Source organism: Mauremys mutica, chromosome 6 (genome assembly GCF_020497125.1).
Source record: "Mauremys mutica isolate MM-2020 ecotype Southern chromosome 6, ASM2049712v1, whole genome shotgun sequence".
Lineage (NCBI taxonomy): Eukaryota > Metazoa > Chordata > Testudines > Geoemydidae > Mauremys > Mauremys mutica.
Genome location: NC_059077.1, coordinates 4,389,708 through 4,410,924, shown reverse-complemented (window position 1 = coordinate 4,410,924; position 21,217 = coordinate 4,389,708). Strand labels below are relative to the sequence as shown.

Here is a 21,217-nt window from a genome sequence, read left to right as displayed (position 1 = left end):
AAGTCTGAAAACTTAAAAGGTGACCTGTACAGAAAAATACTGGGTTTGTGGCCTTGGCCTTGATATATAAAGGCAGCATGAGTTGTTTATTCCTTACTTTTTTCTTCTTGCTTTGCACTAATAGGCCTGGTCTACACTGGGGGGGGGAGAAATCGATCTAAGATACGCAACTTCAGCGACGAGAATTGCGTAGCTGAAGTCGACGTACCTTAGATCGACTTAGAATCACTTACTTCACATCCTCGCGGCGCGGGATCGATGGCTGCCGCTCCCCTGTCGACTTTGCTTCCGCCTCTTGCCAAGCTGGAGTTCAGAAGTCAACGGGAGAGCGAGCGGAGATCGATTTATCGCGTCTACACTACATGTGATAAATCGATCCCCGATAGATTGATCGCTACCTGCCAGTGTAGATATACCCATAATAGTTCAGATCTTGCTTTACCAAGGCAACTCTGGACAAAAACAGACAACTGGAGAAACAATGAGGACGACATCAGATGTCAAGGAACTGAAACCTGAACAACAGAGCAGAGATTTTGAATCAGCTCTTAACACCTATACTACTTCAACTTCTGCTAAACATTTTGAAGGAGTGAGCTCAGAAAAGATTCAATCACCCTTCCTATTAAGGGCTGAAAAAGTCCTCCAAGTTCTGCTCTCCAAAGAAAGCGCCACTAACAAAGTAAAAAAAGTTCCAAAATGTAAGTAAAACAAGTAATTTAAAACCTTTCAGTCCTTTACAAGATAAAGTAGTGAATAATGGCACAAACCTCATTTCTCCCCTATAAAACTGTTTTCTAACTTGAACAGGTTCTATCACTTAGGCTCTTTAATGCATCCATCATGACTGGATCTCTAGTCCATGGTCCAGCATGTCGCTTCCTCCAGGGCCAAGCTAATTTTTAAACAATGTTTCCATACAACAGACCATAGCTGTGGCAAAAGCTCAGGGTGCTCTTTGAAGGCAGTAGATACTCAATAGTCATCGAAGACTTTATCTGCAAGCTAGCTAACAGCCAGCTTTGAAAATCTGAGACAGTGATCTTGAGAAACCAGCGGCATGATGCCATCTGCAGACAGATAAACTGGACAAAGTGGTTATACTTCCGTACATACAGTACTAATCTTGAAGTCTGGGGGAATATTTTGGGGGGAAATTCAATGCTAAATAGACTCTATACATTATATTCAGTATCACCACAATGAAGTACGACACATTACAACCTGCCACAGAAGCATCTGTATCACCGAATCATAGAACATCAGGGTTGGAAGGGACCTCAGGAGGTCATCTAGTCCCACCCCCTGCTCAAAGCAGGGCCAATCCCCAGATTTTTGCCCCAGATCCCTAAATGGCCCCTTCAAGGATTGAACTCACAACCCTGGGTTTAGCGGGCCAATACTCAAACCACTGAGCTGAGCAACAGGCCGAGATAGATAGCAAAAAGCCTCTATACCAGTAGTCCCCAAACCTGGGGGGATGGGGCGGGGCATGGACAGGGGTAAGGGGGCAGAGGCTGGGGACACAGCTGGGGCCAGGAATGGAGCTGCGGCTGGAGGCCGAGGCTGGGGGCTGAGGCCAGGAGCCGAGCAGCACCTGGGGGCTGAGGCTTGGGGTGGAAGCCGCGACTGGGCTGTGGTTGGGGGCCAGGAGAGAGCTGGGTTGGGTGGCTCTCCTGTCCTGCTCCCTGTGGAGGCTTCCCAGGCCCTGCCATGCCCCCCCAAACATTCCTCTGCACCCCCATAGTGGGGTCACCCCACAGTTTGGGGACCTCTGCTCGACACAGACATAGCTTGGTAATCACTCAGCCAGGAGAAAAATGCAGGAGGGGGCTACTGCAGTTACTTTAAAATGAAATTTCTGATAAATCTTACCAAATGTATTGGGGTTTACCAGATGGGGCAATGGCTGTTTAATAAGTGAACAATCAACTGAATTAAAGAAAAGAATGGATGTCCCAGTAATGGCCCAGGGAGACCAGCATTACTATGCTAGCATCATGAAAGCAATGCACCCTTTTAAGCCTTGAAAAATAAAAGGATTCATTGTATTTCAGTTAAAATTAGAGCCTGGAATGCAATTTCCATACCTACCAAGGGCCAATTCATCGGTGTCTGAAAAACCCAATACAAAGCAAGACAATCCCAAAAGCAAGGAAATAGCACCCTGGAAAGGGTGTAACATCAAAAGGTCATGCTTAGACTAGCGTTTAATAGGACTGTATCAACCATGGCTGCCTAGCCTCACTGCACGTCATCATGAAATCCTTATCGCCACTGGAACTAATTGCAAAAGAACCTACTGGAGACTTTACATATATTCAAAACCCATTAAACGTGACAGGGAATTACTGGCTGTCTCTATCAGACTAGGTACAAACAGGAGGTGCCAGTGGCCTAAACCAGTGGTTCTCAACCAGGAGTCCAGGGCTCCTGTGGGGGCACGAGCAGGTTTCAGGGGGTCTGCAATGCACGGCCGCCATTAGACTTGCTGAGGCCCAGCGCAAAAAGCCCCACTGCATGGGGCTAAAGCTGAAGCCTGAGCAACTTAGCTTCATGGCGCCCCCTGTGGCATGGGCCCCTGCCCTGCTTGCTACCCCCACAACGCTGGCCCTGGCTTTTATATGCTGAAACAGTTGTTGTGGCACACATGGGCCATGGAGTTTTTATAGCATGGTGGGAGGATCTTCAGAAAGAGAAAAAGATCGAGAACTCCTGGCCTAAACCATGTAACTTTACCCCAGTTATTCACAAGAGGGAAAAACAGACCTAGTTAATCTGTGTCTGCTTACAAGTTTTTGTTTAAGAGAAAGTGGAGTTAAAAAGGCTTCAAATTAGGAATCAATAGAACAGAACTCAGTGCTTGTATAGCGCTTTCAAAGACTTTGAAAAACCCAGTACTGCATATGCTTACAAGGCTAGCTGCTCTTAAACGAATGGTGAAACACCTGGACTAAATACATAATCAGTTAATGTGTTAAGCAGATGTGACAGCTGACAGGACCTTTGTGCTTTACAGGTAGTGTGACCCCATGATAAATCTTTTGCCAGATATTTGCTTGGATAATTTGAGAGGTTTGGGAATTTTAACAGTGAACACTTCTACTCTACCTAGGAGAACAGCCTACAACCACATGCATTATGCTTAAAATAAAAGTTTCCCTCTAGACGAGAATTTAAAAGGTGACGACTCAATTTAATTAACACCCAGAGTTTGGGATTAGTAAAACTTGTTTTTACAAAGACTATCCTGAGAAGAATTGTTCATGTTTAAAAAAAACAAAAAAACCCCACAACCAACTAATTCCAGTGACATTTTTAAAGCTAAACCTTCTCCTGCAATTTAGGCTACTTAGTTTACTTAGGGCCTAGATATCATACCAGTTGTGCTTGTTACAAAATTAAGGATTCTCATTTACATTTAACCAAAGAAGATTGGGGTTTTAATAACGTAGTGCCTAGATGCCTCAGCCAGGATTGGGGCCCCATTATATGAGGCACTGGGAAACCAACATAAGACAGTCACCTGCTCCAGAGAGTTTACAATATAGATGGTTGTGACTAGTCCAAGTGTCACACAATGTGCCCATTACAGTGTTGGGAATAGAACCCAGGTCTCCTGATTCTCTCTGGCTCTATTGGCATTTTATTTCCATTTCACATCCAGACTGCTCAGCAGTTAAAAACCATTTGCTTGCTAAAACACATCTTTATATGCCTTCCTTTTGTCAGTTTAAGAACCCCTACACAACCCAGTGCATTTATCAAATAGTCAGCACTACAGACTTAGCACTTCTGAAAAATCAGAGTGAGCATTTGCAATTCCCATTGCCTTCAACTCGAGTCATAGGCGCTTAGCAAGTCTGGAGGAGGGAAAAACAAAACAAAACAAAAAAACCAAAAAACCAGACCCTAATTTTTATTTCACTGTTCTCTGAAACTTCCTTTTTTCAAACTTAGTTAAAAAGTCTCAGATTCTAGACACTGAATGTGAAATTCTTATAACAAGCTCATTCCCAGAAGCTCAATGTAATTCCCTTAGGAGTCTGCAGAAAGGGAGAAGTTCTGTGTCAATTCAAGTCAGAGGCAGACTGGTGCTCCAAATCAAGCACTCTCCCATCCCTTAAGTAATTTCTTTAGGCCAGAGGTTGATTTTCACAGCATGGACCATCTCTTAGAGAGTCTCAGAGATCCATTCACTGCCCTAATTTCTGTAATTCAAAGCAACTGCTTCCATGGAAAGCAACACGTAGAAATTATTTTCACTGAAGAGTTCAGGAATCCACAGAAGCAGGTGAAAATGAGAAGTCACCATGTGATCTTCCATCTCTCAGGACCACCAGCAAGAACTCTGCAAAGCACAAATGCCCCATAGACCACAGTTTGCTTTGAACTATAAATGCAAAGCCTGAAGTCCAAGAGTTAAGCTACCGTATGGGACTTCACTGCACTTCTCCTGAAAAACTTGCGTATTGTGGAGTATGACACTTTGCCAAAACCAACCATTCTGCTTGATCTTGTAGTAGGGTTTCAAGTTCCAATCTTGGTCAAGTTCTAAAGGATATTTGCAAAAAAATAATTTGTGATCAACCAGATCTTCTGGTGACCTTTATAGACCTTTTAGCAGCTACAAGTTTTACTCACAGCATGCATTGGATGCAAATGAATCTTCAGTTTTCACAATGCATTAGAAGAGCTATCCAGACAGTCTAGCTGACCAAAATGCCAATGTGGTCTCTAAACATGGATTCCAGATAAATGCTGTGGAAATGCACAAATTCCAAAAGCCCTGGTTCCTGTAATAACTGGCTTTAGAGGCAGAAGAAACAGGAAGGATAAAAAGCTAAACAAAAAGGCCACAGATTAGACTAATTTAGGGGTGACAATGGGTGAATTTTGAGATAGATAAATTTCCAGACCCCAGTGTTCCAGCCGCACATCACAAAAAGGGTATTTCAGTCCTGTAAACCAATTTAGCTGCAGTCGTGGTAATACATGACTGAGACCGGGTAGTAACGGCCCTGAAAACTACATCTGTAGGACACAAATTGCATTGAAGCAATGAATAAAATGGACTTTGCCTGGAAAAGACTAAAACATCATGTGAACTATTTTGTTGAAGAATGCCAGTGTCCAAGCAAAACGCAGTCAGGCCTTGTTCTGCAACTGAAGTGGTGGTGGCCTCGGATGTTCCAAGGAAAGAGATTTAACTAGACACTCAGGATATAGTAGTGGGAGAAAGGGAAAAGTATGGCCAGAAGTGAGCAAGATGATGATCAGTGCTCAGAACTGCACAGAGGAAAGCTGTGGGAATACTACACATTTGACAAGGAGATGTAGATCACCAAAGTGTTAGAGGTGAAGGCCACTCAATCCACTGAGACCCACAGAAATTGCACCTCACATTGACAAGAGCTCTAGTGTAAACAGTTCTACTGGCAAAAAATCCTGTTGCTGCACCTCACATTGACAAGAGCTCTAGTGTAAACAGTTCTACTGGCAAAAAATCCTGTTGCTGATATAGTAGTTCCATTCTGGGAACTGGTTTAAGCTATAATGGCAAAATAACTCTTTTGCCAGTATAAGCTCCATTTCCACTAGGAGGTTTGCTGGTACAACTCTACAAGCAAACCCTTGAAGTGTGGACAAGACCATAACATTTCACCAAGTACCAACATGCTTCTGGTGACCCAGCTCATTTCATTCAGTTGGGAGAGGGGAAAATAAAACAGCAGAGGAAAACTCACACTTTTTTACTCTGAGAAAATTAGCACATGCACAGCAGTGTGGAGGAATAAGCGCCACTCTAAAGTTGCATTAAGAGTCCTGCAGATATGGAAAAGGGGACGCCCCATCATGACAATCATTTAATACACTTGCTGATGTCTTAGGGACAGGAAAGGGACCTAACTCACAAGCAGTTGACCGACAGTAAAAAAAAAAAGTACACAATGTGTTAGAAAACAGAAAAGTAACCTTCCCCAGTCCCATAGGTGCTTCCAAAACCTGCAGCAAGCCGTTAAGAAGCCAGTGATCAATCTACTTGCTCTCACCATGACAATATAGAAGCTTATGTTGACCTGGGGCAGGAAACAATGATCATTTTCTCTGCTGGAACATACAAATAAACGAGCCAGGATCCAACAAGTATGTAACTGTAACCCTAAGAGCACCTCAATGCCAACTGAAAAACGTGTCACTGTTCTGTAAAACAGTAACTCTCAGAATCACAGGGTCAGAAGGGACCACAAGGGTCATCTCGTCTAACCCGCTGCCAAGATGCAGGATTTGTTGAGTCTAAACCATCCAAAACAGATGGCTATCCAGTCTCCTTTTGAAAGCCTCCAGTGAAGAAGTTTCCACAACCTCCCTAGGCAGTCTGTTCCACTGTTCTTACAGTCAGGAAGTTTATCCTGAGATTTAATCTAAATCTGCCATGCTGTAGTTTGAATCCATTCCCTCTTGTCCTGCTCTCTTTGGTAAGAGAGAACGACTTTTCTCCATCTTTATGGCAGCCTTTCAAGTATTTGAAGACCGCTATCATGTCCTTCCTTAATTCTCTCTTTTCCAAACAAAACATGACTGTTTCCTTCAGCCTTTGCTCATATGGCTTGCATTCCACCCCTTTGATCATCTTTGTTGCTCACCTCTGGATCCTTTCCAGTTTCCCTCAATCCTTTCTATACATTGACCAAAACTGGACACAGTACTCCAGCTGGGACCTAACCAGTGCCGAGTAGAGTGGTACTATCACCTCCCATGACTTGCATTCTACGCCTCTGTAAATACAATCTAAAATTCCATTTGTTTTTTTGCAACAGTATTGCATTGCTGACTCATGTTGAGGTTAGGATCTGGGAGTTGTGATGGATCACTTCTCGGCAGTGCTGCTGCCAACCCAGTTATACCCCATTCCATATTTGTACATTTGGTTTTTCCTCCCTAAGTGTAGCACCTTACGTTTGTCTGTTGAATTTTATTTTGTTGTCTGTAGTCCAGTTCTTCAATTTATCAAGATCCCTCTGAATTTTAGCTCTATCCTCCAAAGTATTGGCAACCCCCGCACCTATATGTCGTCATCTGCAAATCTGATCAGTATGCTCTCTATACCTACAGCCGGGTTTATTAATAAAGATGTTAAACATCAGACCCAGAACTGATCCCTGTGAAGCCCCACTCGAGCCCTCCCTCCAATCTGACATCATTCCATTAGTAGTTACTCTTTGTTTGCAGTTATTTAGCCAGTTATGTATCCACTTAATGGTAGTTCTGCCGAGCCCGCTAACTTATCTGAAGTTCATGGGTTTGAGGACTGGAGTGCACCTATTGTTAACTGCAAAGCAAGATGAGGGCCCTGAAGAGATTGTTTGGGTAGCTAAACCGACTAGAGGTGTCAGGGAGATGACACCTAGTTAAGCACAAGCAAGTCTTTCTCTTCCTGGAGGAAGGGGAAATAAGGTGACACCCAGCCATGGGCACCCTGAGAACTGACATAGTAACTAATTTTAGTGTCAAAGTACATTGAAATGCACAAGCTGTGCTCTCATTCGCACCATGTACAGAATGCCAGGTGCAAGATGAACTGCCGCTCTGCTAGCATTCTCAGAAAAGACAAGAGTCTATTGGATTGATTAGAATGAACCCTGCAGAGACTGAAAGGTTAATCTGTTCATATTAACCTAGACCATAGGTAGAGAGGGAAGCTGCAGGAACTCTAAGCTAGGCAATTGCAGACAAGTGCACAGAACCCAGGATGACGACACCCAGCTCACATTCAGGGCTTAGAGTTTCACCCACGAGGTGGGGGCAAACATGCTCAGAGCTTGGGGTAGGTACATTGAGGGAAGACGGAGAATTTAGGAACACAACTTACATCCCGCCCCTCCCCACCACACTTTTTTTTATTAAGAAAATTGAAAAGTAAGTTATTGACAAGTAGTGAGGACAGTTTTACGTGTCTCTAGGCCACAGCTTAAAGCACAAGGATGTTAAAGAAGGAAAAATAGAAGGGTACATCAAGAGAACTTAGAAGCACACACTGCATGCATCTGGCCAAGCAACCTAAAACTTCCTTTGGAAATGTCGGGGGAAAACTCTAACAGCTGATCCAAAGCCGTTTCAATGACCTTAGCCCAGACTCTCTCTAATAGGCTGAGCACAGAACTGGGGGCCAACTGAAACTGGCAAGAGGTTTACCAGTTGCCAAATTAATATCTTAGTGATGTCGCTGTAAGAGGTTAGTCACAGACTACAGAATGGGTCACACATGGGCTTTATATAGGAAGTGGTGGCAGGTTATATAAAGAATTCAGAAGTTAGGAAGTGTTGGGACACAGTACCCCTGCCTACCCTGCATATTTTTATGTAGATTACCCTCACCACCCAAAACGGTGAATTTTTAACTACCTAGATATCTATATTGTGCTAATCACTTTACAAGCAATATATTTAAGCCTTAAATCCCACATGAGAAAGCCACATGAACACTATTTTAGAGGCAGAAAGACTGAAGTGATCTACCTAAGGTCCTAGAACAGTGTTTCTCAAACTAGGGTCGCCGCTTGTGTTGGGAAAGCCCCGGCGGGCCAGGCCGGTTTGTTTATCTGCCCGTCTGCAGGTCCGGCCGATTGCGGCTCCCAGTAGCCGCGGATTGCTGCTCCTGGCCAATGGGAGCTGCTGGAAGCGGCTATCAGTATATCCCTCGGCCTGCGCTGCTTCCAGCAGCCCCCATTGGCCCGGAGCATTGGCCAGTGGGAGCCGCGATCGGCTGGACCTGCAGACAGGCAGGTAAACAAACCAGCCAGGCACGCCAGGGGCTTTCCCTACACAAGCGGTGACCCCAGTTTGAGAAACACTACCCTAGAAAGTCTGTGGCAGAAGAAGAAATAAAGTGCCAATTTCTACCCCCAGTCCTGTGCTTTAGCCACTCAGTTCCCTAAGGTTAGTAAATATTTTCCCTTGCATCTTCATCCCCATACCTTCTAGGTGGAAAATAATAACGGGGTCTTTTCATAACCTGCAACAGTTTCAATCCTCAAGATATTAATTAGAATTGAATAGAGTAGCCATCTTAAATTAATTCGTTTCGGAGGCAAGGAAGATGCAAGTCTGGGGAGACCATACACAACCCCGACCAACTGGTTAAATAACTGAAGGCCAACTCTGAACGTGAATTTAATTCAAAAGAAGTTTTTTCCCCAGGCTAATTAGACCTCAACTGGAGTATTGTCCCCCATTCTGGGTGCCACATTTCAGGAAAGATGTGCACAAACTGGAGAAGAGCAACAAAAATGATAAAAGGCTAGAAAAGCATAACCTTTGAGGGGAAAAAAATCTATCCCCGCAACAAATATTTGTTCCTACAAATTTCTAAGAATGTTAGGTATCAGAGGGGTACCCATGTTAGTCTGGATCTGTAAAAGCAGCATAGTCCTGTGGCACCTTATACACTATAAGGTGCCACAGGACTCTTTGCTGCTTTTAAGAATGTTAGGACGATCTTTCTAATCAAAGGCTTCCTACCTTTGGTTTATCTGTAAGAACTAATAAATCAACGCAAGTACTCGTCTCACTGATTGCTCACTGTTTGAAAATCTGCCAGCTACTATTTCTGCATCAAATTCATCCTACATGAGAAGCAGAAAACTGACAGACATAGTAACATGGGATGCGAACAAATATTGCAAAATGCAGGAAGAAAGGACTTCTTTGCACTTCTAGTGTCTATAGGATGACCAGACAGCAAGTGTGAAAAATCAGAATGTGGGTGGGGGGGTAATAGGAGCCTGTATAAGAAAAAGTCCCAAAAATTGGGACTGTCCCTATAAAATCGGGACATCTGGTCACCTTAAGTGTCTAAGAAGGTGTACAAAAGCCATGTGGAACAGATTTACTGAAGGGTAGAAAAATCCACTCACCCACAGTGAGCTCTCTCTGGAGAGCTGAGACACCATATTCTAGTATATCAGAATTTACGTTTTCACCTTTTTAACAAATAAAAAATCATCAAGTTCCTACCCCATATGAATGCAAAGCAAACCTTCCAAATGAAAGTCAATGCAGTATTGTCTTTCTGAATCTAAAAATATTTCCAGTGCCTCTGCTGCAACACATAGTAGTTTTGCCAAGTAATAACTCAGAAGAGCAAAAGACTCCTAGGGTTTTAGTCTGCATTAACATTAACATAGTATCTGAGCACATTCCACATAAACATTGATAGCAGCAGCAAGGTCCCCAGCGTACTTCGTGGAGCCTCTGGCACTTCTCCATTTTTGGTGTAAAAACTCTGCATGGGTAGGGTTTGAGTTCAGGGTTTGTTAATTATTGTACTTTTCTTCTTTAATGTTAATTTGTTTCAGGGTAATTTTTTTTGTTGGTTGGATTTTTTTAGGGGACTGGGGGGAGAGAGAGAGAGAGAAAGGTGGGGTGTCAGTGTTGCACATATCATTCGTATACTGGAAAGGACTTTCTGAAGACTAGTCAGCTTTACGGCTGCTAGTGAGAACCCCATCAGTAGTAGTGAAATCCACCAATCATGTCAGTTTTGAATTGCTGCTGGGGATCTCTGAACAGATCAGAAGAAAAGTACTGTAGTTTTTCCAGAGGGATGCTGAACCCAACTGCCCCCTCTCCCCTATGTATAAATGGCAAAGATAAGTTAGGACGTGATCCAGAGCCCATTGACTTCAAGAGCAAAGGGCCTTAAGAAGCAACAACTGGTAGACATCCAAGAGTTCTGAAGGAATTTAAGTGAAGTTGCTGAGCTAACAAAAAAAATGAAGTCTCACTAAAATCAGCTGTTCTACAAGAGGAACAAAAAGGGTGATAAACCTGTCTTAAAAGGAGCACTGGGCTGATCCTGGGCATCACAAACCAGTTAATTTTATTTCATTACCAGGAAACTGCTGACCTTTTGCATTTGTCACTTCATAATTATTAAGCAAATAATTTGTACTGTGAACAATTGTTTTATACAACCCTGCTTTCAGTTATTAGCTTTTTTTTTTTTTGAACACCCATCTCAATAAATCGTAGGTGCGAACTAGCACAGCTTCTGTAGAGGAAGACGTCTCTCTAATCTATCCGAATTGTAAAGCATGCCCACAAAATAGTGGATAGAAGAGAACTGGCTGACAGCATATTTGGATTTTCAAAAAAGAAGCTATTAGAAACAGTAATCCTAGGGCAAGATAAAGTACTGTCAAGGAATAGAAATTGGCTAAGAAAATGCAGGAATAACTGGTCAGTTTTCAATATGACAAGAGGTTAACTTCAGGGCACAACAAGGTTCTGTACTAGGATTAATGTATTATATACACGTCAATGATCTGGAAAAGGGTCTACAGAAGTAGGGTGTCAGATGAGAAAGTTACATTGGTTAGTCAAGATCATGAAAGAGTGAGAAAAACTTCAGAGGGACCTAAACAAAGTTAAGCGAATGGGCAATTTGATAGATGAAATTCAGAATTGAGAGATGAGGTAACTCATATTGGAAGGAATAGACTGAACCATTGATACACATCGCTGGATTCTATATTAATTGTAACCTGTCAGGAAAGAGACCTGGACATGACTACAAACAGTGAAAGAAACTTATCAGCATGGAGATGCTGAGGTAACCAGACAAGTCAGCATTCTGCAGAGGTTTGAACTGGGGACAGATTGTTTCCTTCAGTTGTGAGTGCATGAGAGTGGGGAAGGCGTATTATAAAGTTTGGTCGAAGTACACAAGACTCCAGGGAGAACCATTTAAAATCTGAATCTTCATAGTGCCTTGTCTACAAAGATCAAACTACAATCATGGCATAAAAACAGTCATACTGGGTCAGATCAATGGTCCATCTAGCCCAGTATCCTGTCTTCCAACAGTCAGGGGCGGCTCTACAAATTTGGCCGCCCCAAGCAGTCATGCCCGGGAGGCGCCCCCAAGCCGCGGGAGCAGCGGACCTCCCGCGGGCATGACTGCGGAGGGTCCGCTGGTCGCGCGGCTCGGCTGGACCTCCCGCAGCTGCGGGCGGTTCGCTGGTCCGGCGGCTCTGCTTGAGCTGCCGCAGGCATGCCTGCGGGAGGGCCAGCCAAGCTGCGGGACCAGCGAACCGTCCGCAGTCATGCCTGCGGGAGGTCCACTGGAGCCGCCGGCCGAGCGTCCCCTCCGCAGTCATGCCTGCGGCAGGTCCGCTGCTCCCGGGGCTCCGGTGGACCTCCCGCAGGCATGACTGCGGCAGGTCCGCCGGCCCAGCCTGCCGCCCCCCCGGGAAAGGGCCGCCCCAGGTGGGTGCTTGCCCCGCTGGGCTCTGGAGCCGGCCCTGCCAACAGTGGCTACAGAGGGAATGAACAGAACAGGTAAACATCAAGTGGTCCATCCCCTGTCACCCATTCCCAGCTTCTGGCAAATGAAATGCACCACCTCTGCAGTAGACGCCAAAAGCCTCCAAAGCACAAGAGGAAGTGTATCAGAACAAATCCCCAGTTTTGGGAGAAGAGCCATGGAAATGTTTATAACCACAGGTGGTCAGAAGTCTTCTCCTTCCTCCCCCAGCACCCAACAGGAACAGAACCGTTTCACAGTATCAAAACCTACAGTAAGTTACTTTCTAAGTAGGACAGTCTGAAGAGATTGCTAGATGTGTGAGAACAGAGATATGGTAACAGCAGGAAGGAGAAAGGGGACTGTTGAAGGGAAACAGACTCGCTAGAATATTAGGGCCTCTCCTCCTGCCCAAGCCCCTTAACAATTCCTTCTGTCTTTGCTTGACAATACTGAGAATGTTGCCACACAGTCCCATCTTGCACATTGGCTTATACTTCATAAAGCTACCAGCCATTGTCCACCTGTCTCTCTGTCTCTTCCCTATTGTAATTGCTCCCCACTGTACCTAGCTTGAATTCTAAAACTTAATTATTTTTCTTGGTGTTCAACAGTATTCTGCAGTTCTCATCTTATAAATGCACATTTGTAGATAAGGTCAAGCAAGGTCATGAGAGTCTGCAGGATTCACATGGCGCTCATCCATACTGAGCAGGGGAGAGGAGGATTCCCCATGATCTTGATTGCATGGCACTCTAAAAGGGGATTCTATGACAGGGCTGGCCAGGGTACAGCCTGTGGGCCCAATTCTGCTGTTCTGCAACAAGTCCCGCAACTGACCTCATTGTTAATGAGCAACTCCCCACAGTGACCACAGATCCCAGCAGGCAATGCCCCACCTTGATCACAGCAGACAGGGACTGCTGGAGTTGATTTCATTTTATATTAATTAGGTTCAGCCCTTGAGCTTGTGGCAAGTTGCCAATGCAACCCGTGGCTGGGCAAGGTTTGGTCATCTCAGCTACATGCTCAATAATTAGAGCAAAACCTGCATTAGATATCGATTATTTTTTAAAACCTTCGGTGTAAATGGAAGTTATTTCAGGAAAACAAAATGGATGTGTCAGTTCCTCAGTCCCTGCTCAACAGTTACAGCTCCAGCTATTGTCAAGCTAGAAAGTCAGCGGGCAAGAGACAGCATACTATAGCCCATGACAGACAGGTGATAATTAACCTTCAGAATCAACTTCAGTTTTGGAGTGTTCACTGGTTGGAAAGGCTTCAGACAACTTTCTAAGAACAGCCATATTTTTTTTCTGAAAGCCTTTAAATGCTACACCTGCCTCCTAATTTCACATCAGACTGGAGACGCAGGACAACACGCTGTCAAGCTCAGGTGAATTAGCTTTTAGGCAGAACTGTGGCAGCCATTCTGTGGTTCAGCCTGAAGAGATGGAGCTGCAAGTACACTGTAACTGTCTTCTCAAAGGAGAGGATTTTCAGAAGTCCATAAATCAGCATATTTGACAAAAACTCTACAATAAAGGACATTTTTAGGGGATTTCAAGAGGGTGCAGAGAGGCAAACAGTCCTCCTACTGTCAAGGTTCTCAATGCTCACTTCTGGTATTGGTCGCTGCCAGAAATGGGATACCCCCACTTGATATGCTACCCATCTGATCCAGAAGGCAGTTTATGTACATCAGATTTTAAACTTGGTCCATTTGAGATTTCTGCTTCAACTTCTTTGTTTTCATTTTTAATGGGGGGGGGGAGGAGGAAAGGAGATCAAGTGCAATAGGAGGAATGGGCAGAGTTGTTCTCACATTCAAGGTTTGCACAACGAGTTTGATTTTGATGCGCAAACAAAGGGCAACATGGTCTGGGCTGTGAGAGGGGAAAAAATCTCTGCATCAGCCTTGTGAATTGCTTGAAGGGAAGAGACAAGAAGCAGGTTTCTAAGGTACCGTCCTTGTTTTAAAAGAGGCAAAGCAGCCTTGCAGGTGGAGCTGGGAATCAGGCAGACAGTGTTCTCTTCTCAGCTCCCCTACTGATTCTCTGTCTGAACTTGGGCAAGTCATTCCATGTCTATGCCTTCATTTTCTCTTCTGAAAAGTGACCTTACCTCAAAGAAAGACCTTTGGAGAAAATACTTTACCTTGATGCAGACCCTACAAGTTAATTGTTTCAACTAAAATACGCAACTTCAAGGTTCTGAAAAGGTTTTAGGATGAGAGCAGTACTCCACGGCCATTAACGTATACAAGAACCAGGGTCAATTGTGTTAGAAAATATTTTAATGTTCACAACGAGCCAAAAACCAGGTCTTTCAGAATTGATCACTTCCTACTTAGAAAGCTTTTAAGCCCTGACTTGCCAGCCCTCCTAGTATCCAACTTAAAAACCCTGGGGAGCAGTTATCTGCCAGATCAAGAAAAGAAAACATCCTAGGAGTTCAGTGCGGTCATGAGTGTATAATAACTGTATCCAGCAGTGCACAGGTATGTATAGGGTTAGAATCTACTGCTTTATGGGTCACAACCCATCCCTCCCTATTTCATTTTCACCTGAAATACTGCAATCAACCAGGTGGCACCCCACCTATTTCTATATAACAGCCTGCAAAAATTTGAACAATTAGATGGTACAAGGAAGGTATTTCACTATAAAACATTATTCTCTGTACTTGGATTTCATCACCACTATCATACGAGTTTCCTGAGAAGAGGAAAGAAAACTCTTCTAAATGTCCTTCTCTTGGACTAAGTTGTTCCTGACACTCATCTGATTCTTGTTTTATCTGTATGTTTTTCAAGAGATGAAAGTGAACAAGCAAGGAACTAAGAAGTGGTGCTTTTTACCAATTTGGATTTGGTACAGGATACGGCCAAAAGTTATTACCATACAGCAGGGTAGATTTGATTTAAATCAAATTGATTTAAATCATGAGTTAAATCACGAGTCAGGAAGACTCCATTTAATCATGGATTTCTAGATTAAAGTGCATGCTTGTTGGTTGTTATAACCTTAATACATATTCTTCACAACTCAGAGCTAGATGTAGGTTTCATTTTTTAGAAGGTACACACTATACGTTTTTAAATCGTGATTTTGAAAACTTTTCAGATTAGTTTTACAGCTATATCAGAAAATGAATGATTGTTTGGTTATTTCATTTACCAAAGGAATTGAAGCAAATATTTATAAAGTCATTGGGAGGTGGACTATCTCCAATTCAACAGGTTAATCATTAATATTTGGAGGATTTTCTTGCCATGCTGTATTAGGAGGAGATCACCACCAGACAGACATTTAAATTGTTTTATTTAACTAAAACAACGACGTTAAGTATTCTGGATTTTTTTTTCAATAGCAAACATGTAATATTTTAACAAAACAAGCATATGTCCCCTCGCTTTTCACATTTATCTCCAGAGTTCTTCTCCTTGTCCAGATCTATTCAGCCCACAACAATCTTCTATTCACTGAACTTTTTGAAACTTTGCAGTTTTAGAGAGAGGTAAGGGATTGACTCTGTGTACGCACATTTGCAAATAGGGTTGAGGTCTGTTATTTCTCACCTCTACACATTATTTATTTATTTAAAAATATTTTTGCTGTTAACAAGCATGTTACCTCTGGAGACACTAATCCACAGTTTGAGAACTGCAAAACTAAGCATCTCTGATGGTATCTTCTAGACTGAGCACTGAGTCCCATTGGGTAGATAGAAAGATTAACCGAAATAATCTATACAGAAGCCCCTGGAACTCCATAAGATTGGGTCTCTAATCCATGAAATATTGGAACTCATTTACAAAACTTTTCTTAAACATTACATGAATATATTGTCTCATACTATAGAATTAGAATTTATAATTCCTATTCCATGATGAGATAGTTTTAATTACAACACATTACAGCTCAAAGATATCTTTAGCTAAAATGCTTTTTGAGGAAAAAGACATCAAAAAATCCGATTTAAATTTTAAAAATCCATTTTTTTTAAATCACTGATTTTTATCCACCCTGCCATACAGTGGTTTGTAGCCTCCAGGTAAAGCAAGTTGGCAGTCTCAATGCAGTTCCTACTGAACAGATGTCCCCATGCCAGAGCCACCACAAGTGCTTCTCTCTTTAGCAGTTTCATCAGAGAAGCCACAGACTATATACGCTAGGCAGACTTATCCTAGACAATCCCACAGGTCAGGGCTGATACATGAACAGACTGGTGCTCGAGGAAGCTTGCAATTCTGCCACTGCACCGTTTCTGTGATTGAGCAGAACACTTCAACCTGCTGGGCTGTTGAACTGGGCAGCATCTTCCACTGCCATGAAACTGAATATTTCTGAAAGAGTGTTGTAGCTATGTCAGTCCCAGGATATCAGACAGACAAGGTGGGTGAGGTAATATATTTTATTGGACGAACTTCAGGTCACCTGAAGAAGAGCACTGAAGCTTGAAAGCTTGTCTCTCACCAACACAAGTTCGCTCAATAAAAGATATTGCTTCACCCACCTGGTCTCTTTATTTCTGAAAAGGGCATATAACTCTGGAATCACAAAACTCATGGCATGTACTGGTCAGAGACTGATTCAAATGCAGAAGGGAGCCCTTGACCACCAGTGATGTCCAAGGGTAATGCCATGGTGAGAAACCTAGTCTGCTCCTGAACGGCTGGGATTCCAAGCAAGGTGCAATCTATGGCTCTCTCTCATCAGTCACTAGCTAGTAAGTGCAAAAGATATTAAGCCATCCCAGCCTAGGAACAGCTCCATACTGGAATAGACCAGAGGTCCAAATGGTCCACTACCCTTTTTCTGACAGTGACCAGTAGCAGCTGCTTCAGAGGCATGCAAACCCTGCAGTAGGCAGATGTGGAGTAATCTGCCCCACGTTAGACCTCATCCTGGCCTCTAACAGTTAGAGGTTGGCTTAAACCCTGAAGCATGCTGTTTAACATCTCTTCCAAAATGTATAATTAAGTAGGATTACTCTGGATAGTCTTAATATTCATAAGTGTACAATCCCTTTTTGAAACTTTGCTAAATTCTTGGCCTCAAATCTGAGTGCTGAAAGGAAGAAACAAGCTCCCCTTTATCCACTCCCCATCACTACAGATCCTCCTAGCTACTGTGTGTGTGTAGTCTGCTTTTCTATCTTTATCCCAGCTTCTGCGTTCAGAGCCATGTCCTCCCCCACTCCGACCCCCTCACTCCAGTGAAGTTTTAGACTGTTTCTCTGGTACTGCCAATAGTTTTTACAAACTTGTTAATTTTGCTAAGCACAAGGTGATGGGAGTGCAGGTGAACAGCTTTGTCAGTTTCACTCTGCCACTGATGATGGCCAAGCTGGTTCTTTCAAACACTGGTACAGACTCCTTCATTTAAAAATAAATAAGTCCACCAAGCAATTATTTATGTTTTCTGAATAATCTTGTAACATACTGGGTGCAGTAAGAAATTATTCAGAAGTAAGGTGGGGTGTCTTTAGCACTAAACAAGAAGTCGTTCAATACTAAAATTTTTAGTGGGACAATCTTCAGTGCTAAAATGAACCTGCCAATAAGTCCACCACCAACTACGGTTAAGGAGACTTGTAGAAGTACTTGTTTTTTTAAGTAAGTTATTTCCACCTCTTCTCAAACATTTCATACTGGGATCTCATGCAATCAGATACCAGAGATGGCCTTTACATACTAGACTAGTGGAAATCAGAATTCTGAGTGAGTCAGTCGGTTAGCAAGTCTCCACTTTAATACCAAGGCAAAATGTATTGCTGGATCCCTAGAGGTCCTGGGGCGGGGGGGTCACCCATAACACACAGAAAGCACCCCTAAGCAAGGAAAATGAAAGCACTGTAAACGTGAGACAGGCACAAATGAGAGGAAGATAGAGTGCTTGTGTCTGAGAGAACGTGTCTTTCCAGCTGCAGAGAAACCTGGGCAAATATGTTCAAGTGTTTTGCACTGTGCAGCTGGAGAGCAAGGATAGGAAATGAGCCTTACTCATCAAAACAATGCAGTATGAGGCTGTATGATGGGCTCACAAAATGAAAGGCAGGTTTGGAATTGTTTGATGAGAGACCAGGAACTGTCATTGCAAGCCAAACACCTTTCCCTATCACCTTCCACTTCAGAAACTCAAAGCTACTAGCAAGTTTTACTTTACACATTTAAGCAAACATCAGACCACGGCAGCCCGTATTCCTTGGTCTACAGAAACTCTCTTGGGTGTCTTACTGTGCTGTAGCCATCATTTCAGTTGTCTTTGTTTATATAATCACACCTGCGTTTTGGAGTTAAAAAAGTGTCTTTTCCACTTCTAGTCGCTATAGAAATAAACCCATGCAAACAGTAAAAATGCACTGTATGCAAACAAAGCATTTTTTGATAGAGAAGCCAAATATGTTTGTACAGTACCTAAATTCTTCAGGCAAACAGTTGCCTAAGTGCAATTTTACCCAGAGAATGACCATTATTAAATTTAATATGGAGCATAATCTGCAGCTTCAGAGCATGAACTGTGTTGTATACCAGGGCTTTGGAGCTGTGCTCCAGCTCCAGGCAAAAACCTGCAGCTCCACTGCTCCGGAGCTGCTCTAGGCTCTGCTCCAAAGCCCTGTTGTATACAAATATCCCATTTAAGATACGTTCATGTCAGTCTCCAAAATCATTAGCTCATCTAACGCTAAAAGGTTTCCAAGACAGTCCATAGATCAATGTTGGTCCAGAGAATGGGTTATTCACCTCATGCCAACACTTTTTTTCCAGCTTGTTGATCAGATTAAAAGACAGCTAAAAACCACAGTAAATTATTTCTTTTTACTGTTCAACATATTTAATTGATATACCTGCCACAGGGATGTTATGTGATCATAATTGGGAAGGAAGTTGGAGGGGGAAGTATGCCACAAGACCATCTGTCTAGTAAGATGTGGTCAATGCCATGAAAGTTTGAAGACATCTGCTCTAATCCAGGCCTTCCCAAAGTTCCACTGCCAAGCTCTGCAGTTTTACAGTCACATATTTCTGCTTTTAAGGTGTGTTTCTCTACCTGTTGCTGTACTGAAGAGCCACAAAAGTATCAGGGAAACTGGCTGACTGAAAAAAGTAGCAAGACAGGCTATCCAACGCACAAAATCCTGATCTCCTTAATGGGCTGCTTATAGAATACATAAACATTTTAAGAAGTAGTGATTTTGATCTGGTCAGATCGTTCCAAATACTAGAGGATTTATTCTAGATGTGTATACAATGAAATAAAGAAGACAGACACTGCTAAACATAATTGTGCCTTTACCCCAATATGCCAAACAGTAGTGAAATACTGTCAAATGTATGCCTGTACACAGTATTAATTTCAGGATATCATAATAAGAGTATCTTTAACGGGGGAGGGTAAGAGGAGATGTACATGTAATAACTAGGATTTCTGGTTCCAGCAGCTGCTGTTAAAACACATGTGGTGCTGCTAAATGCAAAGAAAACACTCAAGCATGTTAAAAGTCCATTTTAATTTTTAAAAAAGTCAGTCATTAAAGAAAATAATCCTTATACCATATTACAGAAATATATGTAAATGAAGTCACATGTCTGAGTAAAATCTGTGAGTCAGAATAAGCAAGTTAAGGCTCCTTACTGTGATTGAAGTGCTCTGAGGCAGAAATACACCTCCTCTACATTCTGTAAATATACAAGTGCACACAGCAAGATCCATGCAAAAGTCAGGCACCGAAGTCAATTTTTAAGAAATAATAAATCTCATTTTGTCTTTAGCATATAAGCATAGGGATGCACGACCATTTAGGGGCAAGGAAAGGAAAACTATCCCTATTGTGTAAGAAACAGTCACTGAAGCAATTACAACTCCTGCTCAGAGAAAATAAACAGCCTCTCATGGGATAACATGCGAGTCACACCTGAGCGCTTAAGACTTGGGCTTATCCTCAGAGCACAGCGACCTGGATGGACAGGCAACATTAAAAACAGCATCCTGGTGATCGGTGAGCTGCAGCTCACTAACAGGCTGGGCAGCAAGCAAGGAGGGGGATGCTCACAACAGCCTAACAACTGCAAATGTCAGTGTGTGGGTCCTGCCCACACTCACCAGCGGCTACCAGAGCCGGCAAGGGCCAGCCCCCCGAGTGCCCGCTCCTGCTCTCAGAGCTCACAGGTCCCACCCCCACCAGAGCGGTCCTGGCCCAACCTCAGGAGCCTGAGGTTACATAACAGGCGGGTTTTCCTTCCCTCCCCTCAAAGCCGGCCAGAAACCAAGGCAGGTCTACAGGGACAACCACCAGCAGCAGATCTCGGCTCCCAGCCCCCCACACACAGTGTCACGCCTCGGAGATGTGGGAGAGTTGAATCATGACACAGCCACGGGCACCAGGGCGGCCCCCACCCCTGCTGCCTGCGGGCCCACCAGCCGCTGTCTCCCCGCCGCCGTGCAGCTGAGGAAGGGATGACATCATCGGCCAGGCGGACACCGGGGACCCCAAAACATCCCGCCCCGCTGGCAGCCCCGCCCCCCCCGGGGACAGCAGGGCCTGGGTGCAGCTGCGGGATGGGGGGGGGGCTCCTGGGGGAGATGCCGCTGGGTGGCCCCTCTCCCCCCTATGGGTGGGGGCTAGGAGAAGCCGCGCCCCCGTTTGTGGGGGGGGGCAGCCGCCCCCCGGCCTCACGCGCCCCTCACGACAGGGAAACACCCCCCCCCGGGTTCCAGGGGCCCCAGGCTCTAGCGGGGGGGGCGGGATGAGGGGCTCCCCCAGCCTGCAGGGCCCCCCCCGGGGGTTAGACCCCCCCGAGTTCCAGGGGCCCCAGGCTCTAGCGGGGGGGGCGGGATGAGGGGCTCCCCCAGCCTGCAGGGCCCCCCCCGGGGGTTAGACCCCCCCGAGTTCCAGGGGCCCCAG

The 21,217-nt window shown here is 44.1% G+C and overlaps 1 protein-coding gene across 3 annotated transcripts in view; it reads right to left on the bottom strand.

Moving 5' to 3' along the window:
* Positions 1-21,217, bottom strand: part of FAM219A (family with sequence similarity 219 member A) — a 137,870-nt gene that overhangs the window by 116,273 nt on the left and 380 nt on the right. The gene's annotated exons all lie outside the window — the stretch shown is intronic.